This window comes from Euleptes europaea, unplaced genomic scaffold (assembly GCF_029931775.1).
Source record: "Euleptes europaea isolate rEulEur1 unplaced genomic scaffold, rEulEur1.hap1 H_1, whole genome shotgun sequence".
Classification (NCBI taxonomy): Eukaryota; Metazoa; Chordata; class Lepidosauria; order Squamata; family Sphaerodactylidae; genus Euleptes; species Euleptes europaea.
Window position 1 is genome coordinate 5,322,799 of NW_026612049.1, and position 17,241 is coordinate 5,340,039.

The following is a 17,241-nucleotide window of genomic DNA, read 5'->3' on the forward strand; positions in this document are numbered from 1 at the left end:
GGCCTTTTTTACTGACTGGCTGTGGGCTGCAGCTCCTCATAGGATCATGCTATTATAAGTTGTGAAGCATGGCCTGGCAACCAGCAGGAGATGGGTGAGACATGAAGTGTCTGTCTGTTATGTTGTGACTGTTACTTCCAGGGAAAACCCAGAAGTGACATCACTTCTCTCTAGGAATGACTGGTATCTCGATGGTAGAACCATAGAGTTTTTAATGATTCATAGAGAGGACTTACATAAGTTCTGGGGATTTCACAGAAGAGACATCACAGCATTGGACTGAAACTTGTTTTTATTTCCCCCCTCAACTGCTCTTCATGGTGGCAAGAAACAAAAGTGAGGGCATGGAAAATTCCCCACATCCACCAGGGGCTTGGCAGCCCTATGCTATTAGAAGAGGTAAAGCCCACAGACATTCCAACAGTGCAATCTAAAGAAGACATCCTGGGAGTAAGCTCCACTAAATAGATCTGAGTAGGATTCTGTATAGACCTGCTTAAGGTTGCTGCCTAACAGTGTGATGCTAAGCAGAATTACACCTTTCTTATTCCTTTAACATCAATGGGGTTAGAAAGGTCTAACTCTGCTTAAGATAGTGCTGTTAATCTGTTTTTTAGCTATTGCCTTGGCTATTTAAAAAAATTAAAAATTTGGAACCTCAAATTCTTCTCCTTTGTTTGATTATACATTAGCCACTATCTCTTGCACAACCAATTCATTTTACTACACATTGCATAAGAATTTCCTAGTGGTTGGGCCCAGGATTTCTTTACTAAATCTAGAAAGAAAATTCTTGATACCGCTGATAGATTACCATGCAAATCAGCTTAGTACCTGTGCAGTAGCCACTTGTGCTACCGGGTCTGGTTGTTGCAGTGTGTGGGTGCTTTTGCCCAGTCTGAGAACTAAATCAGCTAATTTACTAGAGTAGACAGTATCCCCCAGGAACATGGTTGGGCATTAAACTGAGTGACTTGTATTGTATGGTATGGAACCACTTGCAGTTTTTCTCTTCTTTGAGCCTATAAAAGAGGGCATTGGAAAGATTCTATTGCCTGCTTTTCGCACCTGCGCAGTCAGCAGCATCTGTTTGAGAAGTGATTGTAACAACTGATTGCAAAATTACCTTGCATTATGGGTGAACAGCAAAACATCTAAGTAGTAAGTGTCAACTCAAACATCACAAACTGATTTTCCCCCTTTTACTATGTGTTTTTAAACATTAGACATGTGTGGGGTGCTGTGAGAAAGCAGTCAAATAGTGTGAGAAAGCAATGCAATTATGCAATTTGGACTCATCTGAATTTGTTTAGAATGAGCAATGATCGGCTCCCTTCTTGTGACTGATGATTAAGATGTGACACAGCTTAACTATACAGTCAGGGATACAGTTTAACAGTCAGTGATACAGCTTAACTATGCATCTTTTGCATACAGAACCAATCAATGAATACAGTCAGTGGGCTAGAGCCAATGGCCTCAGCCCCACATTGATTCTACCCAGAGTCTGAATTAATTGTAATGTGGAGGAGGAGAAGGAAAAGAAGAAGAAGTTGGTTTTTATAGGCCGATTTTCTCTACCACTTAAGGCAGAATCAAACCGGCTTACAATCACCTTCCCTTACCCTCCCCATAACAGACACCTTGCGAGGTAAGTGAGGCTGTGAGAGTATGACTTGCCCAAGGTCACCCAGCTAGCTTCATGTGTAGGAGTGGGGAAACAAATCCAGTTCACCAGAATAGCCTCTGCCGCTCATGTGGAGGAGTGGAGAATCAAACCCGGTTCTCCACATCAGACTCCACCGCTCCAAACCACTGCTCTTAACCACTACACCACACTGGCTCTCTAAAAAGCCTCTTTTTACAGCAAAGCAGCCCACAGTCTTCTCAGATGGCAGGCATCTGTCCCTGTGTGTTACTATATATGGCCAAGAAGATTCTGTGAATGTGGACTACTGTCCAGTTCAAACCCCAATCCATATTAGACTAGACTGAGAAGAAACTGTGAATGATTCTAAGCTTGTGAACCTGTGTGTCAGGAAGTTGTGAACAACTCTGTGAACCTAAGGGTTCAGTATAGCCAAAGCTTTTTTAGGTGTGGTGACCAGAACTGTACACAGTATTCCAAGTGTGGTCTCACCAGAGATTTGTACAAGAGCAGTATGATAGCAGCAGTTTCATTCTCTATCCCTTGTCTAATTAGGACCAGCATGGAATTTGCCTTTTTCACAGCAGCCATACATTGCGTTGACATCTTCATTGATGAAGGCCAATGTGAAGAAAGAGATCTTGGGGTGGTAGTGGTCTGTCACTACCAGCACAGATCCCATCAGTGTATATGTGTAGTTGGATTTTTTTTGCCCCAATATGCCCCAATATGCACTTTACACTTGCTCACATTGAATCTCATTTGCCATTTTAACACCCATTCCTCAAGTTTGAAGAGATCCTTTTGGAGCTCTTCACAGTCTGATTTTGTTTTTACCACCCTAAATACTTTGGTGTCATCTGCAAACCTGGCCACCTTGCTGTTCTCTTTGTCTTCTTCATCACCTTCATCTTCTTCTTCTTTGTCTTCTTCTTCTTTCAGCATGTTCACCAAACATCTTTATCTTAAGTAAATCAGCTGCACTATTCCTGTTATAAACCCACCTAGAGCATTACCAAAACAACCAGGAGTATCTGATTGATCTATCTCTTAACCAGCAATGTGAAGAAGGCAAGGCAAGGTTAATCTCCCAGCCAAGCTGAGAAAGGCCCCCAGAATTCCTGATTGGCCCCAAAGTGACCAGCTAATCCCACATTGCTTTTCCACAAATCAGAAATGACTTGAAGTTCCTACAGTGACTGCTTGGTCTGAAGAGGCAAAGTACTTCTGATTGCATGCGTCCCCACTTTTTCCTGTTGGCCAGGATACCCAAATGACCCCAGCCCCAATCCTCCCCCAAGCTCTGGTGTCTTCCAGAAGGGGCAGGCAAACAACACGTACCACATAAGGGCAGGAACCAAAGCTAGTCTGCATGCAGGGATTCCTTACCAGATATTTGCTCTTCAGAGTAAAGAATGGGGAAACCATGAACTTCAGAGTGCCTGGATTGTGGCTTCTGTTTCTAGCATTTTATGGTCCCAGATTCATGGATGTTAAATCCAGGAGGGACCATTCTGATTATTTTATTCTGGCCTTTTGAATAAAGCAGAGTATAGAATCCAAACCATTTATATCAGCACAGAATCTAGTAATTTGTGGTTGAAACAGAGCATATCCTTCAGAATACCATAGATTCTCATAAAGACTCCAAATGATGGAAAACTTACTACATCCTCTATTAGGCTGTTCCAATTGATAATCATTCTCACAGTTAAAAAATCAAAGCTTCATTTCCTGTATGAAATGTTATGGCTTAAACTTCCAGTAACTTATTATGCCTTTATCAGCTAGAAAAGAAAGCCTCTACTATTAGGTTTTTTTCCCCTGTACAGGGATATTATGTTGTAGAGGAAACCATTAAAACTTTCTTTTCAAAGTTTCAAGTATATCAAGCACTTTCGATTAGATAGAAAATTTCCAAGTCACAAAGACACCTGGCCATTGATGACATTTTATTTTTCCTGACTAGATATTCCTGACTAGATATAACTAGAAATTCCATATGGAATTTCCTGTGCACTAATGAAAGCACTGCTGTGCACTTTTGCACTTCTTCCAATCATTTCAATGAGTGGGAAAGCTTCCCAGTGAATTACCATCGACTGACATTTTTTTTCTTTGATAATTTTGTGTTGACCTATGGTTTAAAGCAGGTAAATTGCATTACACATAATTGATATTCAGATTAGTTAGCAGCCACTCAATGTTCAGCTGATAGGCCACCCTAGCAATTCACATGATCAGGCTTTAGGTCAAGCTTGTCATGCCTAGAGATGTAAGGTGCTTTGAAACACACCAGGGAGTTCCTGGGACTCTACAGCTGCTTGTTTTCCCAGGGAAGACAGCTATAAAATATACCCAGAGGTCAGGGAGAGCAGAGATGCATTTCCACAGAGAGATAATAACTTGCTCTTCCTGCCAGGAAAGGCAAGATGGATAGCTGTTGTAAAATATGATCTGGGTATTGAGATGTGTGTGTGCCCTGGGTTGATTGGGAGATTGAGGTTCACCATCCCAGGTTGGGGGGGGGGAGTTCCCTGAAACTGGATTGGGTAAGAGACTTTCTGCCAGAAAAGGCACGAAGGGTTAAAAAAATTGGTAACATCTATCGGTCTTAGTTTAAATGCTGGAAGTAACATTCCCCTGCGTCGAGCAGGTAGGGGTCAGGATTTGCATTTGCTCCCTGAATATCCAGGAAGAGATGTTGGAAATAACTTTTCTGTATTGTTCAGCTTAACTTGGTGTTAGGTTTTTACTATTCTTTTCCTTAGATCGGTAACCAATAGGTTTGATAGTATTTTGTTTGTCTTGTACTCAAGCTTAATTTATAGCAATAAAGTTTTCCTGTTTAAGAGAGCATACTGTGATCCAAAGTCCTCCTCACATGCCTTAATCACTTGCTCACACTTAAAACACTCACACACAGGAAAAGGGCTCAAATAACTGGGAAATTCTACCCTTTGCTCATACTCAGAGAAAGCCTTTACTAGTGACCTCCAAGTCACTGGTAATGTGGGAGGCTGGATTTTCAACTTGGGGTGGTGGCACGAAGAAGAGGAACACACTTTGCATGCACACGAACACATAACATAGCATACATGTAAGCACATGGGCTTTGGGCTCTCTGGTAACCCTGCCTGTGGCTGGCCCTCTGACACAGGTGAGTCCCCTGCTCTAGGTGGTTGTAGGTATGGAGGGAACTCATCTGTCTGAGACTGCTCAGTTTGCTGCTGTTCCTCCTCTCCACTACCTGCTGTTTCAAGATCCTCCTCATCTGAGGAAGCCTCAGCAGGCTGCCCCATGACAATGTACAGAGTAAGAATAAGGACAAGAAAAGCCCATTGAGGGGAATGGGAAGTGAAATTGTAACTGGAGATGAAGAGAGGGTAGAACTCCTCAATTCCTACTTTTCCTCAGTCTTTTCTTGTGAGGGAAACGGTGCTCAACATGGCTTAAACAGAACACATGATGAGGGAAGGGATTTGCAGCCAAGCATTGGCATTGGGGTAGTGCACAAACACCTAGTTTCTTTAAATGAAACAAAGTCCTAAGGGCCAGATGAATTGCATCCAATGGTACTCAAAGAACTTGCAGATGTAATTTCTGAGCATTATTTTTGAGAAGTCTTGGAGAACAGGCGAGGTCCCAGAACATTGGAGGTGGGAAAATGTTGTCCCCATCTTCAAGAAGGGGAAAAAGGAGGACCCGGGTAACTACCGACCCATCAGCTTGACTTCTATACTGGGAAAAGTTTTGGAACAAATCATCAAGCAGTCAGTCCTTAAGCATTTAGAAAGGATGGATCTGATTACTAGGGGGCCAGCATGGGTTTCTCAAGAACAAGTCATGTCAAACTAATCTTATCTCCTTTTTTGAAAAAGTTACTACCTTGCTGGATAAGAGGAATGTCATGGACATGGTTTATCTTGATTTCAGTCAGGCTTTTGATAAGGTTCCCCATAATATTCTTGTTGACAAATTGGGAAAATGTGGTTTAGATCCTATTACTGTTAGGTGGATCTGTAACTGGTTGACAGATCGCACCCAAAGAGCGCTTGTTAATGGTTCCTCATCCACTTGGAGAGAAGCGACTAGTGGAATGCCTCAGGGATCTGTCCTGGGCCCTGTGTTGTTCATCATCTTTATAAATGATTTGGATGAAAGAATAGAGGGGGTGCTTATTAAATTTGCAGATGATACTAAATTGGGAGGGGTACCAAATATGGTAAAAGATAGAGCCAGGATACAGGATGATCTTGACAGGCTGGAGAATTGGGCTAAAACTAATAAAATGTACTTCAACAAAGATAAATGTAAAGTTCTGCATTTAGGTAGGAAAAATCAAACGTCTAATTATAGAATGGGGGAGACTTGTCTAAGCAGTAGTGTGTGCAAAAAGGATCTTGGGGTCTTAGTAGACCAAACACTGAACATGAGTCAGCAGTGTGATGCTGTAGCTAAAAAGGGAAATGCGATCTTGGCCTGTATCAACAAAAGTATAGTGTCCAGATCATGCAAAGTTATGGTATCACTTTGCTCTGGTTAGACCTCACCTAGAGTATTGTGTTCAATTTTGGGCACCACCAATTTAAGAAAGATGTAGAGAAGCTGGAACGTGTCCAGAGGAGGGCAACAAAGATGGTGAGGGGTCTGGAGACTAGGTCCTATGAGGAAAGGCTGAAGGAACTTCTCCTGAAGAGGAGAAGACTGAGAGATGATATGATAACCATCTTCAAGTACTTGAAGGGCTGTCATATAGAGGATGGACCCAGTTGTTTTCTGTTGCTCCAGAAGGTCGGACCAGAACCCACGGGTTGAAATTATATCAAAAGAGTTTACGTCTAGACATTAGGAAGAATTTTCTAACAGAGTGGTTCCTCAGTGGAACAGACTTCTTCAGGAGGTGGTAAGAGCACCTTCCCTGGAGGTTTTAAAGAAGAGGCTAGATGGCCATCTGTCAGCAATGCTGATACTATTACCTTAAGCAGATCATCAGAGGGAGGGCACCTTGGCCATCTTCTGGGCATGGAGTGTGTGTCACTGAGGGTGTGGGGGGGAGGTAGTTTGGAATTTCCTGCATTGTGCAGGGGTTGGACTAAATGACCCGGGTGGTCCCTTTCAACTTTATGATTTTATGATACTGCCATTACTCTCAACCACCCTGGGTGTCATTGGAATCAATATTGTTTACTTTCATACCAGAGTCTATGGCTTGGAATACAGTCAGTAGTGTTTGAACTTAAAAATACTTATTGCCACTGGAATGGTTGTTACCGTTGTGTGTTTGAGGCAGCTTGGCAGCACCATAACTCAGGAGACACAGCCTGTTCTACATTTTCCTAACGTTAATGGGGTGGGTGGGTGGGAGTAACGATGTATTCCTAAACAGTTATATCCTACTAATCCCAATGGCTTCTAGAAAAAGGTATACATCTGTTTAGGATCACACTGCCAGAGTTAGGAGGAGTGAGACCCCAGTTCAGGACATATATAGGTGACTGTTCTTCTTAGATATTCTGCTTGGATAGTTTTTTCTTTCAGTTATTACATATTTATAGTCAAGCACAGAAGTGTCTATCACACAGTTCTTACATCCAAGGGAGATGGTTTTTTCTCCCCATTCCATTGCTATGAGTGCTGCTCATTTTTACCATGATTTGTACAACATCTTGCTGATCCCAGGGTAGCTGATAACGGCTTCTTTGTGAGTTTACGAAGGTTCCTCTTTGAAATGGATGATGCGGCTGAGGAACATTTGTGCCATCCTCAACACCAGATTGTTTTTCATCTGTGTACAATATTCCTAAATAATACATTAATTTACAGGTAGAGACATTCCATTAGTGTCAGGCCAAATTAGGAGGTGGAGAGATGTTCCCTCCAGCCAGCTCCAGTGCAGAAAATAGCATAAGATGTAATGATGCTGCTCCTTCTAGCTACCTTTCCCCAGTTAGCAAGGGGATGTAGGAAAGTTCATGATTCTCCATTCTGGAGCACTGAGCTGCATGAGCTTGTATTGGGTTTAGTCTGCCTTTCTTTTCATGTGAAATGGGCCAAATTATACTGTCCTGTTAAAGGGCCTGATGTATAACTAGATCTTATCTGTATTAGACTGAAGCTGGTCATGCTAGTGTTGCCCTTCATTTTGCTAAAGTTTACCAACTCTGCATTAGCAGAATTTGAGGATTACATGGTTCAACAAGTATTATAAAAATTTAGGATTAGCAAGCACTAGTGGTGCCCAATTCCTGCCCTAAACAGATTCCTTACCCCTATGAAGCTTCCAAATTATACCTTTATGTGTTGATCCTGTGATTCACTTTTACCAAGTCTTCCTTCCACCAGTGGAAGTCTGTCTTCAGTGGGGGTAAAAACATTAAAATGATTTAATTAATATTACTGATATACACATGAACACATTGAAACTAGTTTATATTGAATCAAACCATTTGTCCATAAAGGTCAGAATTGTCTACTCAGACTGGCAGCAGCTCTCCAGGGTCGCAGGCAGAGATCTTTCACATCAACTACTACATGGTCCTTTTAACTAGAGATGCTAGAGGTTGATCCTGTGACCTTCTGCATGCCAATCACATGCTGTAACACTAAGCTACAGCCCCTCTGCAACTAAATGATGTGAAATATAACAATTGGTGCCAGAAAGTGCCATCAAGTGTCAGTCAGTTTATTGCAACTCCATAGGGTTTTCAAGGCAAGAGAAGAACAAAGGTGCCATTGCCTGCCTCTGCATAGCAACTTTTGACTTCCTTGGTGGTCTCCCATCCTAGTACTAATCATGGCCGACAGTGCTTAGCTTCCAGGATCTAATGAAATTGGGCTAGCCTAGACCATCCAGGTCAGGACAATATTACATTTATAGAGTGACAGATATGTAGTAGTGGCCCAAGACTAAAGAGCAGATTTGTTGAAACTCATACTAGTAAATGCAAATGGGTAGATTTGCAATGATCAGTTTTAGTTGTCATCATTTAACATCCATGGTCAGTGTCAGTTAAGCAGTAAACTGGTTCAATTTTATTTGATTTCACTAAATTAATGTTCCCACCATATTGTTTTCAAGTATTCCAATTCTAGTTTATTTAAAATCCTGTAGTCATAGAATCACCAATACCTACCATAATATATTGTTGTTACAATTCTGACATTATTTCTCACAGAATGTTTTTCTCATTTCCTGAGACATATATGAGTTTTATTTCTCCCCCAAATCTGATCAGACAGAAAGGATAACATTTTCTTTTTGCCTCCATAATCCCTCCTGTACCTGTAGAATGGATGATTGTGTCATTGTTATTACTGCAGAGTCCCCCAGATCCTTTTCAAGGGAGAGTGGAACTGAAATGCAGAGTAAAGCAGACAATCTAATGTGCATTTCAGAGTTTCCCTGTCTCAACATACGTATTTTCCAGCAGCTTCCTTGACTTCAATTTAGATGCTAATCTCATTTCAGTTTCTTTTGGGCAGTATGAATTGAAACTGTTTTGATCTGAACCATAAAACTAAAAGGGCTCATTTGCAATTATTTCCTGTTGTGGTTTAAAATCACAGAAACATGCATTTCCTGATCTCTAACTAGAGTTAAGATGTCAGGAACATCTTGTAAGGTAATCCTTTTCCTTTACAGAGTTAAAAATGGTTACCATTATGTTTGCATCAATTTTAATACTAACCATGTTTGGATCAAATTAGAGATTTCTAACCATAGTTGCTAACTCTGGTTTGCAGCTAAGTATTCTTAGCATTAGGCCTTTTTTTTTTTTGCTGGCAAGTTGACTTATGGTAACCCTGTAGAGTTTTCAAGACAAGAGACGTTCGGAGATGATTTGCCATTGCATCATGATCCTGGTATTCCTTGGAAGTCTCCCATCCAAATGCTAGCCAGAGTCAGGGCAGAGTGTGTGTGACTGGTCCAAGGTCACCCAGCAAGCTTCCATGGCATGAGTGGGGATTTGAACCTGGGTTTCTCAGGTCCTAGGCCAACACTTTAACCACTACAGCATGCTGGCTCTCTAGCATTAGCCTTAGGCCACATGTAATGCTAGCCATGGTTAACCCTAAAAATGCGTAGGAAGATGTATCCATGTGCTCTAGGTGTTTTGTATATCTGAACCATATTTAGGAGACTGGGTAGCATCATGTCAATACCAGAGGATGAATGATGGAAGTGGAAGACTCTTCAATATGAAAATACTATCTCCATTTAGAAAAAGTGATCAGTTCAAAGGTGTTGAAACTCACCCATGCTGCCTAGGAGGAGGAGATGTGTCAAAGTGTTCATGCATAATATTGAGTGTCTGTAAATCTTCCAAAATGCAAATATAACCTTAGAAACTTCAGTGTTCAAATCGTACTTTACACATGCACAGTTTATAAAAGTTGAAAGACCTGGATCTTTCCCAATTTGACCACTGATTTTCAGGCATATAAGCCTGTACAGCATCCTGCTTTGTTTGATGCTGATCATGAGAACTATCCCAGCAGTAGGTCCTGTTTTCCCATTCATCAGCTTACTGCCTCTCATGAAAATGCAGAGTGAAGGTAATGCTCCCCTATGGTCTGAAAAATAAGGAGATTTAGGTGAAAGCAAAAAGGACATATGAATTAGGGATTGTGTATAGGACCGCTTGTTCACTTTCCCCAAATCATTTATTTTCTTATGTAAATTGTATGCTATTTTATTCAAGGCATAAATATATCCCATTTCAGTAACTACTGTAAGATATTTCAGTGCCTATCTGTTGCAATCATAAAAACAAATAGCAAAAGAATTGCCAAGATATGCTGTTGTCACCACTTACGCAGATTGCACATTGCAATTGCACTCTTATAAGCTACTTTAACTTTCCATCTTGACCTATTTTCTCTACTTTTCCCAGGATAGAAAAGTATTGCAATCCTGTCATATGCACTCTGTGTTGCTTTAAATGGACAAGTATAATATTTTTTTAAGAAGTATGGGAAAAAGGAATAGGATGATACACACCATAAAGAAAGCAGGTATTTTTTTTAATGACAAGAAAATTTCAAGTACATCCATATCACCTAAGCATATATCTTGTACACTGACAAATTTTCCCATGGAGATGACAATGACCAAGTGTGCTCTGTACCAAATGACACTCCTAAGCAAGTTCCACTGGAAAGGACAGCTGTGTTCTTCTGGCATTGGTGTCTGTGACAGACAGGAGGCTCAGTCAAGGGGAAAGCTGCCACTAAACTGTTTCATCCTGGAGCCTATAGGAATGCTGCTCCAACATCCAATCACCTTTCAGAGGGCAGATGAAATGTTGGAGGGAAACACAGCAGCAGTTTTAGTTCAGATCTGCCTCAGGGACAGAGCAGTCAATTTGGGTCTGCCTCAGCAAAACAGCACACAGTTTTAACAGTAGCATTGCCTGGAGCATGGCAGAGTGGTTTAAATCTGTGGGGAAAGGATTGAGTACCCAGTTGAGAGCCAGCATGGTGTAGTGGTTAAGAGCGGTGGTTTGGAATGGTGGACTCTGATCTGGATAACTGAGTTTGATACCTCACTCCTCCACATGAGACTAATCTAGAAGAGGTTAATCTGGTGGATTTGTTTCCCCACTCCTACACATAAAGCTAGCTGGGTGACCTTGGGCTAGTCACAGCTCTTTTAGAGCTCTCTCAGCTCCACCTACCTCACAGGGTGTCTGTTGTGGGGAGGGGAAGGGAAAGTGATTGGAAGATGGTTTGATTCTGGCTTAACTGGTAGGGAAAGCTGGCATATAAAAACCAACTCTTCTCATGACTGGAATATTGAGGGGTACAACTTGTTTAGAAGAGATAGACAGATAAGGAAGGTGGGAGGAGTAGCATTGTATGTCAAAGATGTGTACACTTGTGAAGAAGTACATGAATCTGAGCATGGTAGTTCAGTCAAGAGTCTATGGGTAAAAATAAAAGGAGTAAGAAATAGTCATATTATGGTGGGGGTCTGCTATCGACCACCAAACCAGGCAGAGGACTTGGATGAGACACTCCTAGACCAAATTACAAAGTTCTCAAAGAGACGGGACATGGTGGTCATGGGAGACTTTAATTACCAGGATATCTGTTGGAAGTCCAACTCTGCTAAAAATACAAGATCCAATAAATTCCTGACTTATCTTGCCGACAACTTCCTATTCCAGCAAGTGGACAGGGAAACAAGAGGATATGCTATCTTAGACTTGATTCTCACCAACAGGGAAGAATTGGTTGATGAGGTTAAAGTAGTAGGCACTCTGGGTAGTAGTGACCATGTAATCTTGGAATTTACAATATTGGGGAAAGGAAAAACTGTACGTAGACATATAGGTTGGACTTTAGAAGAGCAAATTTTAACAAACTTGAACTTATGCTGGGTAAAATCTCATGGTCAGAAATACTTAAGAAGAAGGGAATTCAAGAAGGGTGGGAGTTTCTTAAAAATGAAATACTAACTCTTCACGATACCTAAAACAGATCTATCTGCACCCGGTGGGTGCAAACCTGATTAAGAAGTGGCAGAAACGTAAATCAAGATTAAGCCCTACTCCATCACTAATGATGGCCCCATTCAATGCTTACGGAACCAAGGCGGAAAAATCAAAATTTGGAAAAATAAGGTATTGAGGTATTGTGATTTAATAAACAAGCACGGAAAACCTAAAACCTTACAAGATATGCAGGAAATATATCCCAAGTTGTCTTGGCTCACATTTCTTCAGCTAACATCGAGATTAAAAGAGGACTGTATGATACAAGGAAAAATAAAGGAAGAAACAGATTTTGAAAAATTGATAAGCAAGCCAAGAGAACACCTCTTAGGAAAAATTTACAAGCTGCTAGTGAAATATGACACAGAACTTGAACAGGTCAAGTCATGTCAAATTAAGTGGATGGAGAATTTCAATGAAAATTTATCTATAGAAGAATGGGACCATCTTTTTCAGAAAGGCCTTAAATTCGCCCTTTGTCAAGATATTCACGAAAACTGGTTTAAAATGCTCCACAGATGGTATATAACGCCTAGTGACATCCAAAACATGAATAAATCATCATCAGGATTATGTTGGAAATGTCAGCAATCCAGAGGCACCTTTTACCACTGTTGGTAGTCATGTGAAAAAGTTCAAACATTTTGGAAAAAAATCCATAAAAACATCGAACAAATCTTGGAGCAACATATAGATTATGATCCTAAACTATTTCTTCTAAATAAAGTCCTGGACAATGTAAATAAAGATCAACAAGACATGATAAAGTATCTGATAACGGCAGCAAGGGTGACATTGGCAGCTATGTGGAGAACAAAAAACATCCCAGATATCCAAATATGGATTGGAAAATCCTTGGAATATATAACAATGGCCCAACTAACAGAATATCTGAAGGATAAAACATTAGAATACCACCAAGAGAAATGGAAATCCTTCTACAAGTTTATTAACAGAAGATAAATAACAAGACAGATTGTGTTACATAAATATAGTTACAAATACAAAACAAATAGAAAAACTTGGAATATGGTGTTAGAGTATTAAATATACATAGATTTAGATATAAATAAATAAATATTTTATTTTAGGAATAGCACAAGCTTACTTAAGATAAAAAAATTAACACTTCATAACTGATAGAGGGAGTAAAAAGGAATCAGAACGATATATATATATATATATATATATATATATATATATATATATATATATATATATATATATATATATATATATATATTTACTGTTTCCCTTCCCTTTTTTCTTTCTGTACCCCTATATATGAAATACAATAAAAAAATTAAGAAAAAAATGAAATACTGAAGGAGCAATCACAAACATTCCTATGAGAAGGAAAAATGGGAGGAGCCTAAAGAAGCCAGGGTGGCTCCATAAACTGCTTTTTAAAGATTTGAGAAATTAAAAAGACTCATTTAGGAAGTGGAAAGAGGGCCTTATAATCAAAGAGAAATATAAACAAATAACTAGTGCTTGTAGGGAGATTGTTAGGAAAGCTAAAGCTCAATATGAGCTTTGGCTAGCAAGAGATTCTAAACACACACAAAAAAGGGTTCTTTTCCTATGTACAGAGTAAGAACACGGACAAGATAAGCCCATTGTGGGGACTGGAAAGTGAAATTGTAGCAGGAGATGAAGAGAGGGAAGAACTCCTCAAATCCTACTTTTCCTCAGTCTCTTCTTGCGAAGGAAGTGTTGCTCAGCATGGCTTAAACAGAACAAGTGATGAGGGAAGGGATTTGCAGCCTAGAATTGGCATTGGGGTAGTGCACAAACACCTAGGTTCTTTAAAGGAAACAAAGTCCTAAGGGCCAGATGAATTGCATCCAAGGATAATCAAAGAACTTGCAGATGTAATTTCTGAGCCTCTGTCCATTATTTTTGAAAAGTCTTGGCAAACAGGTGAGGTGCCAGAAAATTGGAGATGGGCAAATGTTGTCCCCATCTTCAAGAAGGGGAAAAAGGAGGATCCGGGTAACTACTGACCCATCAGCTTGACTTCTATACTGGGAAAAGTTTTTGAACAAATCATCAAACTGTCAGTCCTTGAGCATTTAGAAAGGATGGATCTGATCACTAAGAGCCAGCACAGGTTTCTCAAGAACAAATAATGTTAGACTAATCTTATCTCTTTTTTGACAAAGTTACTACCTTGCTGGATCAGGGAAATGCTGTAGACATAGTTTATCTAGATTTCAGTAAGGCTTTTGATAAGGTTCCACATAGTATTCATGTCGACAAATTGGGAAAATGTGGTTTAGATCCTACTACTGTTAGGTGGATCTGTAACTGGTTGACAGATTGCCCCCATTCCACTGCCTTTTTGATACGGTGAAGTTCATTATTCAAGGGAGTAATTATTTTATTTGCTATTGTACACACATTCAAGTAATAAGCCTATTTGGAAAGCCGTTTATTTTGACTTCTCTATCACGAGTTCTATTTGTATAGTTTTCTTTAAAACAGTGATGCCACTTTCTAGAGTTCATAATTTGAGATGTCCTGATAAAAGCAGGGGATTACTCCAGGTTGTATCGGGAGTTTGTATTTATTATGATCCCCACAATAACACTAAAAATGCTAGAATCAAACCCCCCCCCCTTCCCTGGACTCCCCGCCGCCCAGCTGGGAAGAAACCTCAGTATTCAGGTTAAATTGCTGTGTTGGCACTTTGCGATAAATAAGTGGGTTTGGGGTTGCAGTTTGGGCACTCGGTCTCTAAAAGGTTCGCCATCACTGAGGGCATATGGGACCAAAGATAACAGGAAAGAGCAAGTCAGTGCTTTCTCAAAATGAACCAAAGTTTTCAGGACTCTGGGAAACCATTTTGGGACCTGTGTGCACAGGCTTTGGCTGCCTGCTGACAGACAGAAAGGGCAATTTACATTTCCCCTGATCTTCAAGGTAAAACAGATTAAAAAGACAATGAGAAGAGCTCAGCCTTCCTCACATAGGTGATGAAGTGCCCTGGAGCAGACACTTAGCACTCTGATAGCCAGCAACTTAATCATATCAGCAAACAGAACCTATTCTTCTAATACGAACTAGCCTGTTCTGCATATCTAAATTACCCTGTAGCTTAGGGTTGCCAAGTCCCTTTTCGCCACCACTGGGAGGCTTTTGGGGTGGAGCCTGAAGAGGGCGGGAGGGACTTCAATGCCATAGTGTCCAATTGCCAAAGTGACCATTTTCTCCTCAAACTGTTAAAGGAATAATTAAGCCTTTGTTCCTGGCAATGTTTGGTTGCCGATGGGGTCACAATACCAGGATACATTTCGGATATAGGTATCTCCCCTCTCACAATGGCAATGTATGTTATGACGCACCCCCCTTCCAACCACTTCAATATCCCACTCACTCAGCCCGGCCGTATATGCTGAGGGGAAAAGGCGTTGGCCTGAGTATATTTGTGAGGAGAATTATTTTCCTTCTTCTCCTCCAGTCCCACTCCCGTATTTACCTCAGTGAGAAATAGGAGACAAGAGGCTTTTCAACTTAAACAGAGAAAACAGGGAAGTTTATCAAGGGGAACTCACAGAGATTAGTTTTCAGGAAAAGGCAGAATATTTTGGAGGGAAAACTCAGAGTTAGATTTCTATACACAAGATTGCTTCTGAGAAATAGCTTAGATGTTCCCTTTACTCAAGTTACTTTCAGTTCTCAGTTCTCAAACTTAGTTCAACCTCACAGAACTATTATTCAGACGTTCAGACTCTCAGTCTGTCGTTCAGCTTCAGACTCTCACTCTGTCCCCAGCCTAGCTCTCTCTCTGACTACCCCACCTCAGTGGCTATAATCCTCCACACCTCGCTGCTACTGGAATAGCTCTACCTCAGAGACTAATTCCCCTTTGTGACCTGAGAATGGGCCCTCTCTAACCCAGTTCTCACCCCTGTCACTCCCACAGGTTGTGTGTGTCAATAGCTTTGGCTTTCACAGAACCCCTCAGGTTCTCAGAGTACAGTCTGGCTTCTTCTTCATCTTTTCACCCAGCTCTGAATCTAACACAGCCTTCTCTGGCTGGTTCCAGTCTTAGGACTCCTTTCACAGCCTCCTACCCAGGCTGGGTCCCAAGCTTGGAATGCTTTCTGTCTCTCAGAGCTCAGAGTGTCAGCTCTCTGGGTCCGCCCACTCTTCGCCTGTCAGCTCTTGCTGCTGGTTAACCCCTTATCCATCACATATGTCCATTTCTCTGAATCCAAAATGCATACTCCATGCTGTCAAAGTGGTTTTTCTTGCTTTCTCCCGAGAAATGCTGGTCGTTCCTCACTTCAAGCAGCTGCCGTCTTTGGACGTCACACATCTGATTGGTAAATATATTTCCCCATGGAACCTCACATCCTTATGTCCCCCCCTTTCTTTTATTTCCTAGTTCTTGAATTTATCACGTTCTGTGTGTTTTGCTGTGGGCGTGTATGCAATTTGAGTTTTTTAAATAAAACCCTTCAAGTTTATACAATACTTCTTTATTGGAAATATTTCCACTGGTGTGCTCATCCTCATAAAAATAGGTTCAAAGGTCCCGAGCGCCAACCTCTCACAAAGCTCATATTGTCTCCACAGCTAATCCCTCCAAATAAACAGAGACCCCTCTAATTGCCGTAACAATAGCATACTATACAAATTATAATTTTAGGTTTTAAATATCAGCTTTGCGGCCTAATTCAAAATGAATTTGTGGAACTTGCACTGAAATTAAAACAAAACTACTCTGCTGCAGTGGTTGTTCAAATTTAGCAAAGTGAATGTGTTTAGGTTCTTGTCGTTTCAATCCATCTCTGTTACTCACAGTGAAATTCTAAACAGAGTTATGCCCTTCTAAGTCTTTGGTGGGATTTAAAGAGTATACCTCTGTTCAAGATGAACAAAAATAATCTGCAGCCAGGCCCATAGTCAGAAATGTTTTGGTGAATAAGCATGAGTACTCTGAAAAGGCATAGAGTTGCCAGATCCTCATCATCCTAAACCCGTGCACTCATCGGGAGGGGTCTGATAATGTCAGGAGTGGAATTACATGATATCACAGAGTGGTACCTAGTGTTGTCACAGTGAATACATGTATTAATAGTATTC